This window comes from Schistocerca cancellata, chromosome 5 (assembly GCF_023864275.1).
Source record: "Schistocerca cancellata isolate TAMUIC-IGC-003103 chromosome 5, iqSchCanc2.1, whole genome shotgun sequence".
Lineage (NCBI taxonomy): Eukaryota > Metazoa > Arthropoda > Insecta > Orthoptera > Acrididae > Schistocerca > Schistocerca cancellata.
The window spans coordinates 710,582,540-710,606,509 of NC_064630.1; positions in this window are offsets into that span (position 1 = coordinate 710,582,540).

Genomic DNA, 23,970 nt, shown 5'->3' on the forward strand with positions numbered 1-23,970 from the left:
ATCCAGTCCCTTGCTGAATTATTAACACACGTGCAAACACTATCAGTCCCTACTTCTCACATATTGTCCATATACTATGACCAACAGAAACGTGTGCAGTGAAATGTAACTTACAAGTTACTTAATTTGATAAACTGGTGTCAATTACAATTTTATAACATAAGAATACAATAACAAAGGTGCAAAATACATCATTAAAAACATAATAATACAGATAACATTTGTAGTAATACAGGCTTTACAAAATAATAGAAATAAACATAGACATCAGTGTTACAGGAATTATGAAAGAAGTAAATACATAAAAGATCACAATAACTTTTGAAACATCAACTTGACACATAAGCATTAAAACAAAACAGAATAAATAATGTCTAAGCATATTTACAAGGTAAATAACATATTATTAATGCCAATTATATTTGAGAATAACAGTATGCCTCATCATAGTGAATGTAGCTTAGTATTAGAAAAATTCTACAACATAAGTCTTATCAGATAAACATATAAATACAGGAAAAACATAAATACACAAGGGTACACAAACATATAGCGGAATAATACAAGAAAGGACAGGGTGTCAGTGTGTTTTTCTGAACCAAGTTTCAGAGTGTCCATTTGTGTGGAAATCGTATCTACTGTGCCCTTTAAGTTTTCGTGAGTTTTTGCAAGTTGCGTAACCGAATCGGTAGGTGCAACTGAGTCAATTTTAGCTTTCAAGGTGTCGTGATTTTCATGAACAATAGTTCGCAGTTCTTTTATGGCTGCTTCGTGATTCTGTAATGCATTTTCATGACGCGAAAAAATAGGTTGGAAATGCTCACAAATTTGTGTTTTTAGGTGATTACAGACTTTTGACATTTCGATTCGATTTTATGTAACTCAGTAGTTAAATCTTCACGTGTGTGTTCAAGCATGGTGTGAAGATTTTGTTCCACTGTGTCTAACTTTTTAAATTTTGTTCCACTGTGTCTAACTTTTGAAGATTTTGTTCCATTGTGTCTAACTGTTGCTGTGTTTGTTTCTGGTGTTGTTCCATTGTGTCTAACGTTTGAAGCCTTTGTCACATTTGTCTCTGATTTTGTTCCATTTGTTGCATTAATTGCAATAATAATGTATTAGTGTCTGGAATCTGTTTCTCTATGCTTTTTGGCAGTGCATTTTCACCGGCTACATTCACATTTTGACAAGCAGAAAATGTGTCTTGACTCATTTGAGAAAACGGTGAGGACCCAAAACCTGAATCTACAGTATTTGCGAAATTGTGTCCTGTCATTTCGGATTCCTGAAGCGAGCTGTTGCCGAACAATCCATCGATAATGCTTCCCTGTTCACTACCTGTTTGACTGTCTACACCATTATTTGCCGCCCGCTCCATATCCCTACGCACAATTACCAAATTACTTCTTCGAATGTCTGTTAATTCATTACACAGTGGTGCTGATAAGTTACGCTCGTCGTCACTATTATTTCTCAGATTACTTTGAAGCCTAGTGTTACGTTTTCCACACGCCATTATTGTCACAATATTTCACACGATAACACAGAAAAGCACAATTCGAAGAGCATAAATAAGAGAACACATTAACATAGCACTGAAAATAATATGTAGTTGATTGCAAGCGCAGCTGCGAAATACTTGGTGCAAATCTACATGCATGCCACAACTGTTTTACCGTACAACAATGAATGACTGCAACTACAAAGGAGATTCTCTCTACAAATACGCGCTAGCAATAAACAACAGCTACACTAAATACACAAATTACAAGGAAAAAATCAGAAGATTCTAGTGAGGTATCCTCGGCTAAGGGTCGACATATGAAACGTCCCTTTTGAAAAATTATACATGACTGTGCTTAAACTGACACACAATATTTTTTAGCGCAACGCAATCTGACTTTCAATAATCCCTACAAAAGAATGGCCCTGACTAACATTAACCTATACCTTTCACAAATCACTTACCTCACAAAAATCTTCGTTACTCCAACTACTGCAATACAGCGAGCGCCACTACTGCCAGCTAAATAAAAGATTCATACTACGGAAGGCACTAACTACTGATAGTCATAGTTAGCAAATGGAAGATTTTAATAGAGAACAAACAATGTATTTACCTTAATAGTGTTGAAAAATCATAATATACATAGCAGTTCATGACATCCAGTCTTACAAATTTCAAAACTCCACCATTTCTCTCCCCACATCCACCACTGCTGGCGGCTCACCTCCAACTGCCAACGCTACACGCTGTTCACAGCCAACTGCCCAACACTACAATGGCAGACAACAATGCAAACTAGCCACAGACTGCACACAGCACAGCCGGTGATTTTCATGCAGAGCGCTAAGTAGCGTTGCCAATAAGAAAACATAAACAGCCTACTTACACATTGAAAGCCTCTATGAGGGTGAATATTTGTCTGATGTGATAGAAAAAGGAACAGGAGTCGATTTAGAAGAGATAGGGGATCCAGTATTGGAATTTAAAAGAGCTTTGGAGGACTTACGTTCAGATAAGGCAGAAGGGATTGATAACATTCCATCAGAATTTCTAAAGTCATTGGGGAAGTGGCAACAAAACGACTATTCACGTTGGTGTGTAGAATATATGAGTCTGGCGATATACCATCTGACTTTCGGAAAAGCATTATCCACTCAATTCCGAAGACGGCAAGAGTTTACAAGTGCGAGAATTATCGCACAATCAGCTTAACAGCTCATGCATCGAAGCTGATTACAAGAATAATATACAGAAGAATGGAAAAGAAAATTGAGAACGCGCTAGGTGACGATCAGTTTGGCTTTAGGAAAAGTAAAGGGACGAGAGAGGCAATGCTGACGTTACGGCTAATAATGGAAGCAAGGCTAAAGAAAAATGAAGACACTTTCATAGGATTTGTCGACCAGGAAAAAGCGTTCGACAATATAACATGGTGCAAGCTGTTCGAGATTCTGAAAAAAAGTAGGGTAAGCTATAGGGAGAGACGAGTCATATACAATATGTACAACAACCAAGAGGGAATAATAAGAGTGGACGATCAAGAACGAAGTGCTCGTATTAAGAAGGGTGTAAGACAAGGCTGTAGCCTTTCGCCCCTACTCTTCAATCTGTACATCGAGGAAGCAATGATGGAAATAAATGAAACGTTCAGGAGTGGAATTAAAATACAAGGTGAAAGGATATCAACGATACGATTCGCTGATGACATTGCTATCCTGAGTGAAAGTGAAGAAGAATTAAATGATCTGCTGAACGGAAGGAACAGTCTAATGAGTAGATAGTATGGTTTGAGAGTAAATCGGAGAAAGACGAAGGTAATGAGAAGTAGTAGAAATGAGAACAGCGAGAAACTTAACATCAGGATTAATGGTCACGAAGTCAATGAAGTTAAGGAAAAAAAAGGCATTTCTGGCCAAGAGAAGTCTACTAATATCAAATAACGGCCTTAATTCGAGGAAGAAATTTATGAGGATGTACGTCTGGAGTACAGCATTGTATGGTAGTGAAACATGGACTGTGGGAAAAGCCGGAACAGAAGAGAATCGAAGCATTTGAGATGTGGTGCTATAGACGAATGTTGAAATTTAGGTGGACTGATAAGGTAAGGAATGAGGAGATTCTACGCAGAATCGGAGAGGAAAGGAATATGTGGAAAACACTGTTAAGGAGAAGGGACAGGATGATAGGACATCTGCTAAGGCATGAGGGAATGACTTCCATGTTACTAGAGGGAGCTGTAGACGGCAAAAACTGTAGAGGAAGACAGAGATTGGAATACGTCTAGCAAATAATTGAGGACATAGTTTGCAAGTGCTACTCTGAGATGAAGAGGTTAGCACAGGAAAGGAATTCGTGGTGGGCCGCATCAAACCAGTCAGTAGACTGATGACCAAAAAAAAAAAAAGTTTCAGAGGGTGGTCAGATGTCCTTCATGTTGCCACCCCATACCGCCTAGGACAGAAGTAATGTACCCCAACTGTCTGCGTATGCTGTAAAGTGTGAAATAATGCAAACGTTTTTCAAATGTCTGCTAGTCGTGTAACTGAGGTGGGGATGTGAGGACCAGCCCGGTATTCACCTAGTGGGATGTGAAAACCGCCTAAAACCACATCCAGGTTGGCCGGCATACCGGCCTTTTGTCGTGAATCCGCCGAACGGATCCGATCAGGGGCCGGCGCTCCTACCCAAAGTCCAGGAAGCAGCGTATTAGCGTTCTCGGCTATCCTGGCAGGTAATGAGTGTTTGGTGCAAGCGGCAAACGAAAAGTCATTAACTACATAACGTAAAATAAAAATTATGAAACCCCTGTAATACATTTTGCATACGTAATCGAATTAGGTACTGTATGTACAACACATCGCCCCCAATGAAAGATATTTGCCGACTGAAGACTAGCAACCGAAATGTAAATAACTCTTTTTAAAATTAAAAGATATTAGAGAAACAGAAACTGTGAAGGAATCGTAAACCAGATATTCAGTAGTCTTCCTTCAAATACTGATTAACACAGCCCCTCGCTTATACGTATACTGTTTCTTACAAGTTATTCTACATAAACTGTAAAATTTCTGTAAAGCTTAAAACCTTGGAGACAGATAGTAGCATACTGATGTTCAAATTCATTCGAAGAGGCGGTTTGGATTATTCACTTGATGACACCCGATATTCCTCACAAAGTCCAAAATGTGCGATCGATTGCCTTTATAATGCACATCTTTAAGATTTCAATATATGTTAGTAATGTAAGCATCGTGAAGCTGATTGTGATATAGAAAATATACCCTTAATTCAACTGGAGGAGAAACTTAGCAAGAGGAGAAACAAAAACCCTACATTGAGTCAAATGTTCTGTGATTGAGCTGATTACTTTGACATGACTTTTTGAGAGTGCTTATTTACAAGGTCACAATCATCTTTACACGTGTGATCAGATTCACAACAGTATTTCTGACGCTATGAAACATTCCATCAATTAACTGTGGAGGCACCAGATTCAGAACGAATTAGAAAATAATGTAATATCCCTCACAATTTTTTATCATTTTCATCTTCAACGCTTTATCAGAAGTTTTCTGTTTTTCTTCCTTCTTAGCAGCTGAATTTAAATTTCAGAGTCGATTATGCAAACTGCTTGCAGAGTGTAAGAAGCGATGCCCAACTTTCAATTATGCATTAAGAGCTTCATAATTAGTTGGAAGGAAGTCGTTAGTCTGTGGTTTCCTTATGAAACACAATAGCTGGGTATTAGCCAATATTGTCTACTTTTCTACAGCCAAAATTCAATGTAAACGTCAAAATTGTATAAGAAACCGCCATTTTAATTTAGAGCTGATTCGTCTCCCCAAGACGCCAGACCAAATTGTTTTTTTCTGAAATGGAAGCGTAAGATAAACCGTTCTCTCATGCAGTTTTTAGATATACCCAATAACACATTTCATTGTTTTCTATTTCCATGAAGTCACCCATGAGCAAATAAATCAGGCTATTGCTATTTTCATTCAGATAAAAATGTATAGGACTGAAACTGTGGGATATAAATACTATAGGATAGCAAGTTGGGTAGTAACCATTAATACAAAGCTTCTATCATTTCTTACGAAAGTCCTACTCCTCTGCATTGTGTTATAGCAAAGAGAAAGTGTTCTACGGTACTGCAGTAGTTTTTCACTGGGGGGAGATTCTGGAAATTTGTGTAGCATAAATTCTTAGTACTTTTGTACACAGAAATTCTGTGTACGTAATGAAAGTTGTGGAGGATTTGCTTATGAATTTATGTAACTACATTAAATGCAGTTTTTGCACCGTCGATCCAACTTCTAGCTAGTTTTCTGGATTTAACTTCTGTGAAAGACTAGTATCTTATTCTGTCTGATGAACACAAAGGTACAGAATGTCATGATTGTTGACTAAGAAATAAAGTCGAGATGTCTTCGGACGTTCCCGCACACATGCTACTTCCAAATACCTGCCGTAATGCTCTCTGTCACAACCATCTTGCTCTTTCACACTCCTGGAAATTGAAATAAGAACACCGTGAATTCATTGTCCCAGGAAGGGGAAACTTTATTGACACATTCCTGGGGTCAGATACATCACATGATCACACTGACAGAACCACAGGCACATAGACACAGGCAACAGAGCATGCACAATGTCGGCACTAGTACAGTGTATATCCACCTTTCGCAGCAATGCAGGCTGCTATTCTCCCATGGAGACGATCGTACAGATGCTGGATGTAGTCCTGTGGAACGGCTTGCGATGCCATTTCCACCTGGCGCCTCAGTTGGACCAGCGTCCGTGCTGGACGTGCAGACCGCGTGAGACGACGCTTCATCCAGTCCCAAACATGCTCAATGGGGGACAGATCCGGAGATCTTGCTGGCCGGGGTAGTTGACTTACACCTTCTAGAGCACGTTGGGTGGCACGGGATACATGCGGACGTGCATTGTCCTGTTGGAACAGCAAGTTCCCTTGCCGGTCTAGGAATGGTAGAACGATGGGTTCGATGACGGTTTGGATGTACCGTGCACTATTCAGTGTCCCCTCGACGATCACCAGTGGTGTACGGCCAGTGTAGGAGATCGCTCCCCACACCATGATGCCGGGTGTTGGCCCTGTGTGCCTCGGTCGTATGCAGTCCTGATTGTGGCGCTCACCTGCACGGCGCCAAACACGCATACGACCATCATTGGCACCAAGGCAGAAGCGACTCTCATCGCTGAAGACGACACGTCTCCATTCGTCCCTCCATTCACGCCTGTCGCGACACCACTGGAGGCGGGCTGCACGATGTTGGGGCGTGAGCGGAAGACGGCCTAACGGTGTGCGGGACCGTAGCCCAGCTTCATGGAGACGGTTGCGAATGGTCCTCGCCGATACCCCAGGAGCAACAGTGTCCCTAATTTGCTGGGAAGTGGCGGTGCGGTCCCCTACGGCACTGCGTAGGATCCTACGGTCTTGGCGTGCATCCGTGCGTCGCTGCGGTCCGGTCCCAGGTCGACGGGCACGTGCACCTTCCGCCGACCACTGGCGACAACATCGATGTACTGTGGAGACCTCACGCCCCACGTGTTGAGCAATTCGGCGGTACGTCCACCCGGCCTCCCGCATGCCCACTATACGCCCTCGCTCAAAGTCCGTCAACTGCACATACGGTTCACGTCCACGCTGCCGCGGCATGCTACCAGTGTTAAAGACTGCGATGGAGCTCCGTATGCCACGGCAAACTGGCTGACACTGACGGCGGCGGTGCACAAATGCTGCGCAGCTAGCGCCATTCGACGGCCAACACCGCGGTTCCTGGTGTGTCCGCTGTGCCGTGCGTGTGATCATTGCTTGTACAGCCCTCTCGCAGTGTCCGGAGCAAGTATGGTGGGTCTGACACACCGGTGTCAATGTGTTCTTTTTTCCATTTCCAGGAGTGTACATTACGGGTGAGGATTGATGGTAGAGTACCAGTGGAAAAAATGCCGGCCGAAGTGGCCGTGCGGTTAAAGGCGCTGCAGTCTGGAACCGCAAGACCGCTACGGTCGCAGGTTCGAATCCTGCCTCGGGCATGGATGTTTGTGATGTCCTTAGGTTAGTTAGGTTTAACTAGTTCTAAGTTCTAGGGGACTAATGACCTCAGCAGTTGAGTCCCATAGTGCTCAGAGCCATTTGAACCATTTGAACCAGTGGAAAAAGAAAGCAAAAGCACCACGGTTCTGGTCTGATGGCCAAATAGGACCGACCAATGGCCGTGTCAGCCTCTGCCAATGGGTTATCGATTATCGAAATGCGGTGTGGAAGAGGTGTGCTGTAAGTACACCGGTATCCTGCCCGCTGTTGTGTTAGCAGACTAAGCGTCGCTACCACCTACTGAACGACTTTCCCAATTTGCATCACAGGGCCGAGTGCATCCCTTTCCCTCTTTCCAGCACATCCCACAAAGGGTTCAAATGGTTAAACTGGCTCTGAGCACTACGTGACTTAACATCTGAGGTCATCAGTCCCCTACACTGAGAACTACTTAAACCTAACTAACCTAAGGACATGAGGCCAGAGGTAGGATTCGAACCCGCGTGCGCAGGAGTCGCGATGTTCTGAACTGAAGCTCCTAGAATCGCTCGGCCACAGTGGCCGGCTCCACAGAATGAAAATTGCTGATAGTACCGGGGGTAGAAACCAGTGAACCGAAATTTTAATTGTAGGACGTGTAGGGTTGTGTTTATTAGCAGACGATGTTGAGATGAGTGTCTTCTACAGGAGACCCAACAGTCTTCAAGGCTACAGTGGAGTTTCAGTTGTGGTTGCAAGTCACCCACTTGGAAGACGATGTCGGAAACAACAATTGCCCAATAATGGTCATAGACTACTTGATTTAGGTGACATCTAAATAATAACCACGACCCAATCACGTCACCAAACGGTTTAATACAGCAGGCAACAAATCGTATGATATAAATATCGAATGATAAGAACACCTTATGCCGAGTACTTTCTGGAGGGATTTTAAGTTTCATAAACGCAATACCAACAAAATTGTGTAGCCTTTGAAAACAAAAATCTAAAATCCACAAATTCTCACTTCATAAAAAAAATTTCAAGGTTTTCATTGATTATTTTTACAACAGAGTGGTCAGGTATTAGGAAACTGAGATAACAGAATAACACTTTTCTGACAGATCACTGTAATTTATTAGCAATACTACAGCATCCTCGTGTCCTCGGTTCTCAAAGTACACTTATTATACACTATGATACAGACATATCACGAGGAAAATCAAATTACACATAAGTTCCACGACCACGAATAAATGCAGTCAAGGTATCATCTATTGAAAATATACACACTTATGATACGAACACACGTAGGTTTATCAATACCAAGATTTTCAGAAGTATCGCTCCTCCCTGCAGCCTACGATGGATTGATAATAAATATCTTTAGGGTGGAAAATTCTCCAAACTCGTCGTCAGTGACAGAAGAGCAGAATGAATGGGAACAACAACTACAGTAAGCCATGCTCCACTCTTTTCTTTTGGTGGGTTTGTGAATTTAAAGTCTACTCCGCCACCAAGGGAAACATCTAGTCCATGGAGGAAGTCCATGATTTCGCGGTGTCCACATTCATATTGAAATAAGACTCCACATCGAGAACAGTTTTGTACTTGGTAGGACGCCGGAGTTACACATTGTCCAGACGACTGCGAGGCATCTTGCCGACTGAACGCCGTCTTTTCAGATTCACATAGCAAGGCTCAAATGTGACTGCGTCAGCTACTGATAACGAAAGGTAAACTTGATAGTACACATTCAAATTTTGATGATTTACGTGAATGCTTATCTCTCCCTTTTAATCGGATTGCTCCATAAAATGATCAAAGGCAAGTCAATTGATAATGTGTTTAGTTTATCCTCGTCGACGAGAGAATCACTCTTCAGTAACAAATTACACCTCGTGTAACAACTTACGAATCCTGGTCATCAAGCACCACCGGACACAGCATAAATTACGTCCGGTGCACCAAATGACGTATGTGGCGCTACACACTACACTCTACAGGCGAAAGCATCAGCAGCCCTAGCAGGGCATTTCTCGCACAGAGGAGCTAGAATCGCTTACCGCACCTTCAGATAGATTTATTGTAAAACTGGCCAGCATGTCAGCTCCAGATTTCTATGGGTGTCACTTATGCTACAAGACTAGTAAATATATTAACTGAAGGGACCGTGGTGCAACACATCTAAATTTAGAATTAGGAGACAGCCTTAGTTCACGGAAGAAAAATTCTCATATTCGAGTCATTAATTGAGTTAAATATAGCGCTGAGAAACTGCACTGAAAGGCCACGCAAAATTCGTTTTATCATAACTTAACAAAATCGCCAGTTTTTTGCTCACAATGTTGCAAACCCGAAACACACCTCCTGGAATTTTCTACTATAAATCATAAGGCGTGTACTACCTTCACTACTGCTAGCGACACAAAACCTCCACTTTCATCACACATATGGTACCTAAAAGATGAGTCCAAATATGAATCCTAAATTCAATAAAATCTTGCACGATTAGCACACGTGTGTAGAATCTGTAATCATGTTCCCCCACATGGGTGTAAAACGCGACTAGCGAACACCCTCATAACGATCTGCACAGATAGGAACAATAAACGACGCACGGCTTGCTGTAGACTTACGCAAGACAGACAGAATAACAACCACCCGCACGACAAAGCTAGAACACCTGTTGTGGGCCGGGCTCCGTGCTAGCACGTGGAGTTCGACTCACAAGGAAACATAACCAAATCGATCTCACCTTGTACGACGAAAAGGAACACTAACATATCAGCACTAGCAATCTATCCCACACGAAAATTTGGGTCAACATTCTGACAGTACGCAATGATGACCTGAAAGTAGAGCTTTTAAATTTCATGCAAAGCAGTTTTGTCACTCACTCCTCCAGAAAGCAGTTGCCTAATTCGGGCGGGAAGCACTCGATAGCAGAGAAGGTCAGAGGTTTGTGAATACTGTGTCGACACTATATGTAAACTGAAGTTGGAGGAGGAGGAAGGAAAGGAAAAGGGAGGGACGATTGGTATGATCTCCATCGGGACATTCCGCGGAATTAGCGGCGACGAGTGAAAAAGAATGCCAATCCGAGATTCGAGCCCAGAATCTCCTCCTATCAGCAGTCCATGTCGTCCACTCTCCCAACTTGCCAACTTGGAGATTGCTGCCGGACGTCAGACGTGATCGTGAATTCGTACTGAAAAGGTGGATTCGTTGTCCATCGAGGCGAAGGAATTACATGAACTTGTGGTGTCTGTACTTTCGGACATGCCCGAAATACGAGACACCACGCTGAATCCTCAGTTGTGGTTTATTACATGTAAATTGAAAGTAGAGAGGGGAGGGGAGGAGAAAGGAGAGGAAAGGGAAGCGGCTGTTTATGTCATCGGGACTGTCCGCGGAATCAGTGGCGACGAGTGACAATGTGTACCGGTAAGTGCAGTGGCTAATGCAGCTGTTTAGTAACCAGGAGATCCCGGGCTCGAATTCCAGAATGGCGCACATTTTCACTCGAGGCCGTTGATTCCACGGAAAGTCCCGATGCAGCTGACCAATAGTTATTTTCCTTCCTCTCCTCTCCTTTCTTCCACCTTCAGTTTACATGGAATGTATCACAGCTGTGGATTCCACGTTGTGCCTGTTCTTTCGGGCATCGGCCATGTCCGAAACAACAGACACCCCGCATTTATATAATTGTTTAGACACTGGAACATGCTTTGTTCACTGTTGCAAAGTGTGCGGTTTCTAACCTGTAGCTCGGGCCAGAGATCACTTAGTTTAGGACCTGCTTATGTTGCGATTCACAACTGCAGTATAAATGAATGAAATGAACTGGCATGTCGTTAAAGACGTAGCGGACTGCTATTTTATTAATAAAGTTGGTGTTGTATGTTTCTTCTTTGGATTTTAAGGCTGGCGCTGTTCAACAGAAGTACACTTGCAGGAGATATGCTGTTCCTCAAATATACGAGTATGATTAAACTGTGCATCGGGTATCGTTTACATCGTTCAACAGTTAATTTTCAGTTACTTCGCTTTACTGATTTTGTTTGAGGCGTATATACAGCTGGAAAATACCAATACGATAGCTTTGTTAAAATAACATTGAACGCACTTGTGCATGCCATTAATTATTACGTCCACACATTAATTGCTATTTGAAGCATGGGGTGACATGACTGTTCTCGTAGAAAATTGCAAAACACACTGAGTAAATGTATTCACCTCCCCTTCCTCTTTTCTCGCCTACAGCTGGGCTGGGCTCCACTTTACAGTACTTCCCGCTTGGATGTTCGGCGGCTGTAGTGGGGCGAAGCGAGTCGCAAACAAACGGTGCGCACGAAACTATAAGAACTGTTATTTAAGAAGATAGTAACGGCATAGTATCAGAATTATAGCCCAAATTTTCGAGCGGGGTCAATTTATGGGGCCGTCCGTTGTGGCCGAGCGCTTCTAGGCGCTTCAGTCTGGAACAGCGAGACCGCCACGGTCGCAGGTTCGAATCCTGCCTCGAGCATGGATGTATGTGATGTCCTTAGGTTAGTTAGGCTTAAGTAGTTCTAGGTTCTAGGGGACAGATAACCTCAGATGTTAAGTCCCATAGTGCTCAGAACCGTTTGAAACAATTTATGGGTCTGATATGTTGCAAGTATGTTCTCCCTCCTTAAAACATGAAGTTGTATTAGCGATGATTCTTTGTCAGACTACACTCACTTTGTTATGAGACTTGCATAACCTGAAACTTTTTGTGGACGTTTACTATACGTCGCTCAACATGTCAGTACGAGGAAACTTGTGTGCAAAACCGCATAACTGAGAAAGACTATTCATGATATATTGCTATGTGCATAGACGTGATGTGCTACCTATGTTTGAAATTTGTTTACAAACTGTTAATGTAAAATCGTGTTACCAATTGTTTGCCTAAAGACTTGTCAACGAATATTTGTTCTACGTCACAGCTACTTGTGTGCGAATATATGTATATCGACCGACAAACTGAGTACGTGAAAACAATGTCGTAGTGAAGTAGACAGACACTTTTGAGTGCATCGCAAATTGACATTTACTGCACTGCATTTCTTTGGATCTTCATCTCTGCCAGTCTGAATAGCCAGAAATGGTTCATTACTATACCTACGGACGCTTTGCTCCATAACGATGAAGACCACTCGACGGGTGGAGGAAATTTTGGACGACTCCTCAGGGAGCAAAACATTCTCGCAAATGACGGACACCCTTAAATGACGGACACCCTTACCCGGTCTAAACAAGGATCGTGCCGTCCGACGTCCTACTTCCATGCCATCACGAACTTATGCTGTGCAACGGGAATCCACCAGTCTTCTGTCAGGAGATGTACAACCTAGGGCAAGAAGAAACACAGTGACATCAATCTAAATAAACAGTGTAACCAGTGGAGAAATATAAACTGTGCTACAAGTGATCGCGCTGTATCAAAACTGCGAACTGTGACGTAACTGCCATAAACAATGTTCAACTTTATAACGTTATCGCATGTTTTCGGTTCATGAAACTATGAACGACGACACGTAGTGAAAAGACGTTATATCTCAAACAAAAAGACATTTTAAGCACAATACTGTGCGAAAGAGACTATCAACAATAAGAAATTGTAATTTCATGTTAACGAATGTGATTTTGTACCAAAATCAAATGTTGATCCACATTTGTAAAATCCATGATTCCCAACGCGCTAGTGCTGAACAACACGCGACTGCGCATGCGCGGTAGACGCAAAACCAACATAAAACTAATATAGGCGCACGCACCACATAGAGACATTGAAAATCTGTTTTGTGTAAATATTATGTTATGATATGTATGTCTATTTGTAGGCTTATGTATGCAATGTGCTTTGGAGTGAGTTGCTCGCCTGCATGTGTGTCGTTTCGCCTCGCAACTCAGCGGGCAGTTTAAAGGCACATTTGTATGCTGAGCTTTTATTAGCAGAAAAAGTAATTATAAGTAATTAAATAAAGAAGTAATTTGAGCCATAGATATAGTCCACGACTGTGTAAATACTGTAAGCAGCCGCTGGAAATATTTGAAGATTTTTAATCGTCATATGATTAGCAGAATAAGTCACCTTTTGCATTGTAGGTCTTGTCCAAATCAGACGTATTTTGTCACACCGTCATTAATACTACATTATTTTATAAATGCATTCACGAGTTGCAACCAAACGGCACTTGTAATTGCACAATGTAAATGTGGTGATTTACATTGTGTTTCTATTTCATAATATACTGTTATTACTAACCTGGGTATGGTTTATTTTGTATCTTTAATCAATGTAAGATTGTTGGGTGACTTGGCATAGCAAAAGGTTCCGCATTTCCAAACAAAAAGTGGCCCCGCTCGATCCACCGTCGTCTTGTAGTGCTGTCTTATTACGAAGTTCGATTTTAAACACAGGGAGAAGAAACACGGTTAAAAACTATACGAAAGGACCTTTAACAAAAAAAGCAATGTTCAAATATGTCTGTGACACTATCTCCCCTATTTCGCGATAATACAACACGAGCTGCTCTTCTTCGTACTTTTTCAGTGTCATCCGTCAATCCCACCTAATACGGTTCCCACACCGCACAGCAGTACTCCAGAATAGGGCGGACAAGCGTAGTGTAAGCAGTCTCTTTGGTAACCTGTTGCACCTTCTAAGTGTTCTGCCAATGTATTGCAGTCTTCGGTTTTCTCTGCCCACAATATTATTTATGTGATCGTTCCAATTTAGGTTATTTGTAATTGCAATCCCTAAGTATATAGTTGAATTTACAGACATCAGATTTGTGTGACTTATCGCGTAATCGAAATTTAGCTGATTTCCTTTAGTACTCATGTGAATAACTTCGCACTTTTCTTTATTCAGGGTCAAGTGCCACTTTTCGCACCATACAGATATCTTATCTAAATCAATTTTCAAGTCGTTTTGATCATCTGATGATTTTACAAGACGGTAAATGACAGCATCATCTGCAAACAATCTAAGACGGCTACTCAGATTGTCTCCTACGTTGTTAGTATAGATTACGAACAATAGAGGGCCTATAATACTTCCTTGGGGAACGTCAGATATTACTTCTGTTTTACTCTATGACTTTCTGTCTATTACTACGAACTGTGACCTTTATGACAGGAAATCACGAATCCAGTCGCACAACTGAGGAGATACTCCCTAGGCACGCAGTTTGATTAGAAGACGCTTGTGAGGGACGGTGTCGAAAGCCTTCTGGAAATCTAAAAATATGGAATCAATTTGACATCCCCTGTCGATAGCACTTATTACTTCATGAGTATAAAGAGCTAGTTGTGTTTCTCAAGAACTATATTTTCTGAATGCGTGCTGGCTATATGCTAATAAATATTTTTTTTCGAGGTACTTCATAATGTTCGAATACAGTATATGTTCTAAAACCCTACTGTAAATCGACGTTAGTGATATAGGCCTTTAATTCAGCGGATTACTCCTACTTCCCTTTTGGGGTATTGGAGTGGCTTGAGCAATTTCCCAGTCTTTAGGTACGTATCTTTCTGTGAGCGAGTGATTGTATATAATTGCTAAATATGGAGCTCTTTTATCAGCATACTCTGAGAGGAACCCGTCTGGTATACAATCTGGACCGGAGGCCTTGCCTTCATTAAGTGATTTAAGCTGCTTTGTTACACTGAGGATATCTACTTCTATGTTTCTCATCTTGGCAGTTGTTATTCATTGGAATTCAGGAATATTTACTTCGTCTTCTTTTCTGAAGGAGTTTCGGAAAACCGTGTTTAATAACTCTGCTTTAGTGGCACTGTCATCAGTGACTTCACCGTTGTTATCGCGCAGTGAAGGTATTGATTCTGTCTTGCCAATGATGTGCTTTATGTATGACCAGAATCTCTTTGGGTTTTCTACCAGATTTCTAGACAGAATTTCGTTGAGGAAATTATTAAAGGCATCTCTCATTGATGTGCGCGCCATATTTCGAACTTCTGTAAAACTTTGCCAATCTTGGGGATTTTGCGTTCTTTTAAATTTGGCAAGCTTTTTTCGTTGCTTCTGCAACAACGATCCGACCCGTTTTGTGTACCATGGGGTATCAGTACCATCACTTATTAATTTATGTGGTATATATCTCTCAATTGTTGTTGATACTATCTCTTTGAAAACATTCCACTACTTTTCTACACTTATATGATTAGATCGGAAGGAGTGAAGACTGTCTCTCACAAAAGGCGTTAAGAGCATTTTTATCAGCTTTTTCAAATAGATATACTTTGCGTTTCTTTTTGATGATTGTAGGTGTTACGGTGTTCAGCCTAGCAGCAACTGCCTTGTGGTCGCTAATCCTTGTATTCGTCACAACACTCACTATTTGTCCAGGATTATTTGTTGCTAAAATGTCAAGTATGCTTTCGCAATCATTTACGCTTCGAGTGGGCCCATGAACTACTGGTTCAAAATAATTTTCTAAGAAAGCATTCAGTACAATTTCGGATTATGTCTTATGCCTGCCGCCGGCTTTAAACGTATAATTTTTCCAGCATATCAAGGATAGATTGAAGTCACCACCGACTATAACTGTATGAGAGGGGTACTTACTTGAAATAAGACTCAAATTTTCTGTTCAGCAACTATGTCTTCTGAGTCGTGGAAGAGGGGGGGGGGGTTCGGTAAAACGGTCCAATTAATAGTTTAGTCCGATTGTCAGGTATAACTTCTACCCATACTATTTCACGTGAACTATCTACTTCAATTTCGCTACAAGGCAAACTACCTCTGACAGCAATAAATACCCCACCACCAACTGCATTTAACCTATCCTTTCTGAACACTGTTAGATCGTTTGCAAAAATTTCGGCTGAACTTATTTCCGGCTTTAGCCAGCTCTCTGTACCTACAACTATTTGCGTTTCACTGCTTTCTATTAGGGCTTGGAGCTCTGGTTCTTTCCCAACACAGCTACTACAATTTACAACTACAATACCATTCGTTTCTACAACTACCTTACTGTTTCACCTGTCCACCATCTGAAGGACGCCTCTTCTGTGGTTCCCTGAGGCCCTCTAACCTAAAAAACCGCCCAGTCCTTTCCACACAGCCCCCGCTACCCGTGTAGCCGCCTCCTGTGTGTAGTGGACATCTGACCCATTAAGCGGAACCCGGAAACTCGCCACTGGATGGCGCAGGTCAAGGAATCTGCAGCCCACACGGTCACAGAACCGCCTGAGCCTCTGATTTAGACCCTCCACTCGGCTCTGCACCAAAGGACCACAGTCGGTTCTATCGACGATGCTGCAGATGGTGAGCTCCGCCTTAATCTCAGAAGCATTTCCGCTAGCCGCCCGAAACCAGATAGAATCTGCTCCGATCCAAAGCGACACACGTCATTGGTACTGACATGAGCGACCACCTGCAGTTGGCTGCACCCTGTACTCTTCATGGCATCCGGAAGCACCCTTTCCACATCCGGAATGACTACCCCCGGAATGCTCACAGAGTGCACACTGGCTTCCTTCCCCTCCTTGGCAGCCATGTTCCCGAGGGCCCCATTACGCTCCTAACGTTGGAGCTCCCAACTACCAGCAAACCCACCCTCTGTGAATGCCCAGACTTTCCGGGCCGGGAAGCTTCCCTGGAATAGGGTGGACGACTGCATCCAGCTCAGAGACATTGTCAGCCACAGATAACGCCCGAAACCTGTTCGTCAAACGAACTGGGGAGGCCCTACGATCGGCCCCACGGAAAGTTTTTTCCTGCCTGCCAGACTTTGGAATGATCTCCCACTCGACCACGGGTGAGGGGTCAACCTCAGTGCAGGCAGTACCCGGGGACGTCACAGCTGTGGACCGATCGGAGGACACGTGGGAAGTGCTCGACGTCCCTCTCATCCCCATGTCCGATCCCCCACAGTGACGCCCCTTGGCAGCAGCCTCAAGCTGTGTGACGGAAGCGAACGCAGCCTGAAGCTGTGAGCGTAGGGTCGCCAGCTCGGCTTGCATCTGTACACAACAATCACAGTTCCTATCCATTACTGCACTCCTCCTGTTTGAAGCTCGTAAAAATATGTAATAAACGAACAGTGTACTCGCCTTATTAGTAGCAGGAACCAGCGGTGCGCTCTCGCTGACGGTCTAACTGACACTGAGCTGTTCTAACCAAACAAACAAAAGCCTACACGATAGGAGGGTCGATACAACGGTCGATAGCAACGGCGGTACTGTACTTTACATTGTTATTGAAATAGAAGATTGTGCCTAGTAAGCACTCGAACAGGGAAGAAATTACAAAAATAAACTAGTAACTACACAGTCTTTGTTTATCTCTTCATCTTCTGCTTGCGACGATCGCATTGTAAGAGGTCCATGACTATGTAAGAAACAACTTAATGAATCGAACAATCAACTTAATGAAAATCTCAAACAGTTGAATGAAAAACACGACATTCTTAATGAATCGAACAAACAACCTAATGAATGTTTTAAACAGTCGAATAAAAAACACGACAGTTCGTTCAAACAAACTAACGAAAAACTTGGCAGCTCTATTGAACAGCTTACTGAACAGTTACAGCCGTTGCGCATAAATGTAATGAAACTAAAAACAACTGCGTGAGGAAATTAAGACCTGTGCCAGGAATAGTAGTGAAGAGATACACAATACACATGCAGCCACAACAAAATGACTTAGAGATGAAACTAGTGCAGTTGATAAACGATGTTCAGAGAACACAGTTACGCGACGAGTTTAAATTAATGTCAGCAGAACTTTCACGCACACTGGATGTGAAAGTAGACAAGAAATTTAAACAACAGAACAGCCAAATTGACGAACGTTTTAATCACCACATACAAAACAGTGAAACGCGTTACCGCAAATTCATACAGGGACAGAACAAAGTAAAGAAACAAGTCATGGAAACAATTACTATACAGAAACAGGAAGATAAGCGTAAGTTGTTAACAAAAGCAAAAACATACGTAGACAACAACATTGCTACAGTATGAGGCGAAATCAGTACAATCAAACAGTTGAACACCGAATTGCATGATGAAAACTCCGACCTTAAAACAAAAACAGACACACACACGGTAGACTTTCAGGCAGTGACCAACTGACTTGAACAATTAGAATTAATACAAGATCCAGATGCCATTAAAGCAGACGTTAAGAAATTAAACAAAACCACACGTAAAATGCAAAAACAAGTTAATGCTTCTGACAGCAAAAACGACGATCAGGTAAATACACTGAGAAATATGGTGAATTGGCAAGTCGTATTGACGTTATCGAAAATAACGACACCAAATCAGACAATACGTCACCAATTTCGTTCAATCAAACACCCGAATTCCTAAATTTACAACAGACGATCAGTGAGATAGGTTCTTCCAACAATACATTGCGTAGAAAATTGTCATCTTTACAGCAAGAAGTGACAGAAATGAAAAATGTGTCAGCCTCTAGCACGTCACGGCGTACGCCACATTCTGAACATTTGTCACATTCACACAGCCAGTCTAACTTATGTAACTTACAGAGAGTACGTGACTTAGATTCCGAACAGACACAGACAAACAGATTATCATACAATCCTGAACCTGTTCAGACATTCAGAGACGATAATTTTGAATACAAGCACTTTCTATCCATTAGGAAATTTAAGGTATTTAAAAATGACAGAACAAAGATTCACCCTGTGGATTGGATACGACAATTTAGTTTTGCATTTCCACCAACTTGACCCGTAACACACAAACTTGAATTTATTTGCAGTTTTTTGGAAGACGAACCGGCAACTCGTATGAGATCTCGACACAACGTTATTCGGTAGAAGAATTTCAGAATGCTTTTTTGTCAGCCTATTGGTCGAAGACGACACAGTGCGGAATCAAAGATCAGGTAATTATCTTACCGAATTATGAGAACACAAATTTTCCCACTGTCACGCAATTTTTTGAACACATGGTACAACAAAACCAATATTTATGTGAGCCATACAGTGAGTCAGCACTTATCCAATTATGTATTTCAAAATTACCACGCCGCACAGGATTAGCCGAGCGGTCAGGGGCGCTGCAGTCATGGACTGTGCGGCTGGTCCCGACGGACGTTCGAGTCCTCCCACCGGCATGGGTGTGTGTGTTTGTCCTTAGGATAATTTAAGTTAAGTAGTGTGTAAGCTTAGGGATTGATGAACTTAACAGTTAAGTCCCATAAGATTTGACACACATATGAACATTTTTTTGAAACTACCACCATCGTTATGAGTATCACTTTTAACAGGACAGCTGAAAGAAAAGGTTTCGGCATTTAGAGATCTGTTACAGCTTTTGAAAGTTCATCAATCAGACTATTCGTTCATAAACAAAAAATTCTCACAATATAACCAAGGTCAACAAGCATACAGTAACTACGATCAGCCACGCTATTTTAATAGCAAAGGTGACAGACGCTCCAGGAACGACAACCACCAGAACTTTAATAACAGAGAAAATTTTAATTATATAGAGTCAAAATTATCAGCAACAGCAAACACGTTTTGGCAACAATAGAGGCTTTTCCCCACAACGCAATGAAACCAGCCAGTTATCATACCTAACCAACAAATAATGTGCAAGGTCAACCAAGCTTTAATGTTTCGCCGCCTACACGTATAGTGTCGGCTCCGCCAAATAGTAACGCACAGCAACAAGGAAATCACTACGTACAGAAGACACATCATTTCAACTCTTATCGCAACGCGCCGTATAGTGATGGTTATCATGACAAACGTAAGAGTAATGAGCACCGTTTTCACCGTACGTTTAACAACAGTAGGTCTTATCAGCAGCAGAATCAACCACAACAAAAGATTATCATGAATGAACCAGACAGTCGGTATCATCCCGAACCTAATACGTCAGGACGAAATAAGAGAACAGTACAAATGGTTGAAATGTCACAGCATTCTCCTGCAAATAACAGCACGTCAGATAGAATTTGACTAGATACAGTACAGCCTGCATCTTCCAGTAACGTAAGCAATGTTTTTGATACACAGAATCTTGTTCACGAAAATGTTATCACTTTTGACGACATCCGAGACACACTTTTACATGAAAAACCAATTATACAAAAAACCTTTTCCCACCCTATTATTGAAGTAATGATTGGATCATCCACATTTTCAGCAGTAATCGATTCTGGATCACCTATGTCAGTTAAAAATGAAGAAACTTTCAACGAATGTAACAAAGAGAATACTTACCCTACGTTACCACTAGGCAAATCTAAAAAAAAAAGGAGCAGTATTTGGTAAAGGAGTAGATGTAAAATTAGACACACTTATCATTTTGTATAGCAGGTCATACGTTACACTCAAATTTTTGGATTGTTACCTTATTGACAACAGACGTTATTTTAGGTAAGAATTTTTTGGTACAACAAGACGCAATTATTGACTTTCAAAATTCCTGTTTAATGTTAAAGGATGAAAAGATACAACTGGCATTAGAATTTCAGCACGCTTTATCGGCAGAAGAACAATGAATTAATCGAACAGAGGTCATTTCTACACCGCGTAACATAGATTGTCATTCGACATTGTTCACAGATACATGATCCATCCTTTTTCTTAACAATATGGAGCGGGTTTATGTACGGACTAACTGCCGGTTCAACAATCCCTTGGTCAAGTATAGCTTGCAATTCTATCTTAACTTGTTCTCTGTGGATATAAGGAACAAGATAATGTTTAGCTTTAAATGTGTCATGCTGTTTAACTTGAAATTCACACATGAAACCGGACATAGTACCAGGGATGTTGCCAAAAACTGGAGCTTGCTGTAAGAGAATTTTGCGTAGCTCTGTACGTTCGTCGTCTGTATTTGCACTGCTCAGTTTTACTCTCTCTGAAATCCTTTTTGTGACAGTCGGCTTCGTCTGGTGTGTTGTAGTGTACACATTGCGTATACACTTTGTCATTTCTTAATATGTTCTGTACTCAGTGCGTGTGCCCTCTATTTAATTTCTTAATATGTTCTGTACTTATATTATTTATCAATAATGTTATGTATATGTATATACTCTGTGACTGTAGACTTAGTAAACCACCTCTGCCAAATTTTTGCAACACCCCCCCCCCCCCCCCCCCCCAGTGTGGAGGGTTATGTAAGAGGTCCATGATTATGTAAGAGGTCCATGACTACATGACTAAGGAATTTATTGCTAGCGCGCTCGAGCAGATGTAATTTCGATGGATTGCTCACGCACTGCCTGCGATATGTAAGCTAGAATAGAATCGCAGACCAGAGAGTAGTGTCGACTGCAGAGAGCAGTGTCGGCGGCAGTAGGAGCATTGTGGCTAGTATGAGTAAGTAGTAGCTAGCAGTCGTGTCTATGGAGCTGGCTGGGCTGGTCGTGGGGAGCGATGGCAGTGCCTGAGCGATGTAATATAAGGTAAAAGCAACCGCGCGCATATGTAGTTCGTTACAACAAAATTTGTACTATTGTTATATCAAGTCCCATGTAAACGTTTCAGAAAATCTTTTAGTAGTAATCCTTTTGATAAAATTAACTTTTTGACAGTCATTCATCTGAATTTAAGGACTTTACTAATTTCTGCAATCCATGGTCATCCCGATTATCGTAAAGAGAAATCAAACGTTTCCTTTTATACGTGACAAATATAGCGCCAGCATTGCACTAGGCTCTGCCAGAAAAATTTCTAATAGGAGCAGATATATACGCGTTATCCGGCAACTTCATTGAGGTAAGAATTTTCAATTTATTCAGAATGATCTTTCAGGGCCATGACGCAGCACTGCTGACGTCCAAAAGTTACCAGTTTAAATTCACAGTCAATTATTGAAAAGTTATAAGTGAGCCACAGTTTTATTGAGAGTCACGTTAGTATTGCGAGGTTACGGAATAATAAACTGTTGGTAGGTTACACTGAATGTGTATGCTATAACTATTTTTTCTGTTGGGAGGTTACAGCATGTACATCGGAAATGTCGTTTTAAGCGAGAACAACCCTGTCACTTCAGTGTTCACAGTATCTCCCTCTATGCACTGCTTTCCTATTCAAGACGAATCCTACTCTAGTTACAGTTTTCTGCTGCTGTGGAAGTTAATTTATAGCCGACTGACCAGCAGTCCTAGTGCGATGTTATCTCTTCGTTGGTTATTTCATATTTTTCTCGCAGCCTTATCCTCCTTGAAAGAACCGGCTGCAGATCCGAATAGGTGACTAATATGGAATTATTTTCAATGGAGAGATCATAACGGCAGTTAGTATTTCAAGTACGGGCCACATGTCTTGTATATACTCATTATAAGTCTTTAATTTAGTGGTTTCCACTGCATTCTGCATCTTCTGCTGCCACTTCCTCCTCCCGTTTGGAGTACTTTGCCACATGCCAAAGAATTCCCTGAGTAGTTGCTCATTCCTCCGGCCTCTTTGACCAGGCTGTTGGCAGAGCGAGAGGGACTTCTTATGCCGGACGTTTTCGGCTCACGCTGCAGAATTTTTTTCTTTTTTTTTAGATCTTCTGAATGGTTTGATGCGGCCCGCCACGAATTCTTCTCCTGTGTTAACCTCTTCATATCAGAGCAGCACTTGCATCCTACGTCCTCAATTATTTGCTCGATGTATCCCAACGTCTGTCATCCTGAAAGTTTTTGTCCTCTACAGCTCCCTCTAGTACCATGGAAATCATTCTCTCATGTCTTAACTGATGTCCTATCATCCTGTCCCTTCTCCTTATTAGGGTTTTCCACATATTCCTTTCCTCTCCGATTCTGCGCAGAACCTCCTCATTCCTTACCATATAAATCCACCTAATTCTCAAAATTCGTCTGTAGCACCACTATTTACTTCGATTGTCTTCTGTTCCGGTTTTCCTGTAGTCTGTTTCACTGCTGTAGAATTCTGTGCACCAAACGTGTATTCTCAGAAATTTCTTCCTCATATTAAGGCCTATGGTTGACAGTAGTAGTAGACTTCTCTTGCCCAAGAATGCCCTTTTTGGCACTGCGAGTTTTCTTTTGATGTCCTCCTTGCTCCGTCCGTCACTGATGATTTTGTTGCTTCGGTAGAATAATTCCTTAATTTCATCTACTTCGTGGCCATCAGTCCTGATGTTAGGTTTCTCGCTGTTCTCATTTCTGCTGCTTCTCATTACTTCCTCCTTTCTTCGATTTACTCTCAATCCACATCCTCTAATCATTAGACTGTTCATCTCATTTAGCAGATCCTGTGACTCTTCTTCGCTTTCACTGAGGATATCAATGTCATCAGAGACTTGTATCGTTGATATCCTTTCACCTTAAATTTTAATTCCAGTCATAAACTTCTCTTTTATTTCCATCACTGCTGCTTCGACGTAGAGATTGAACAGTAGGGGCGAAATACAA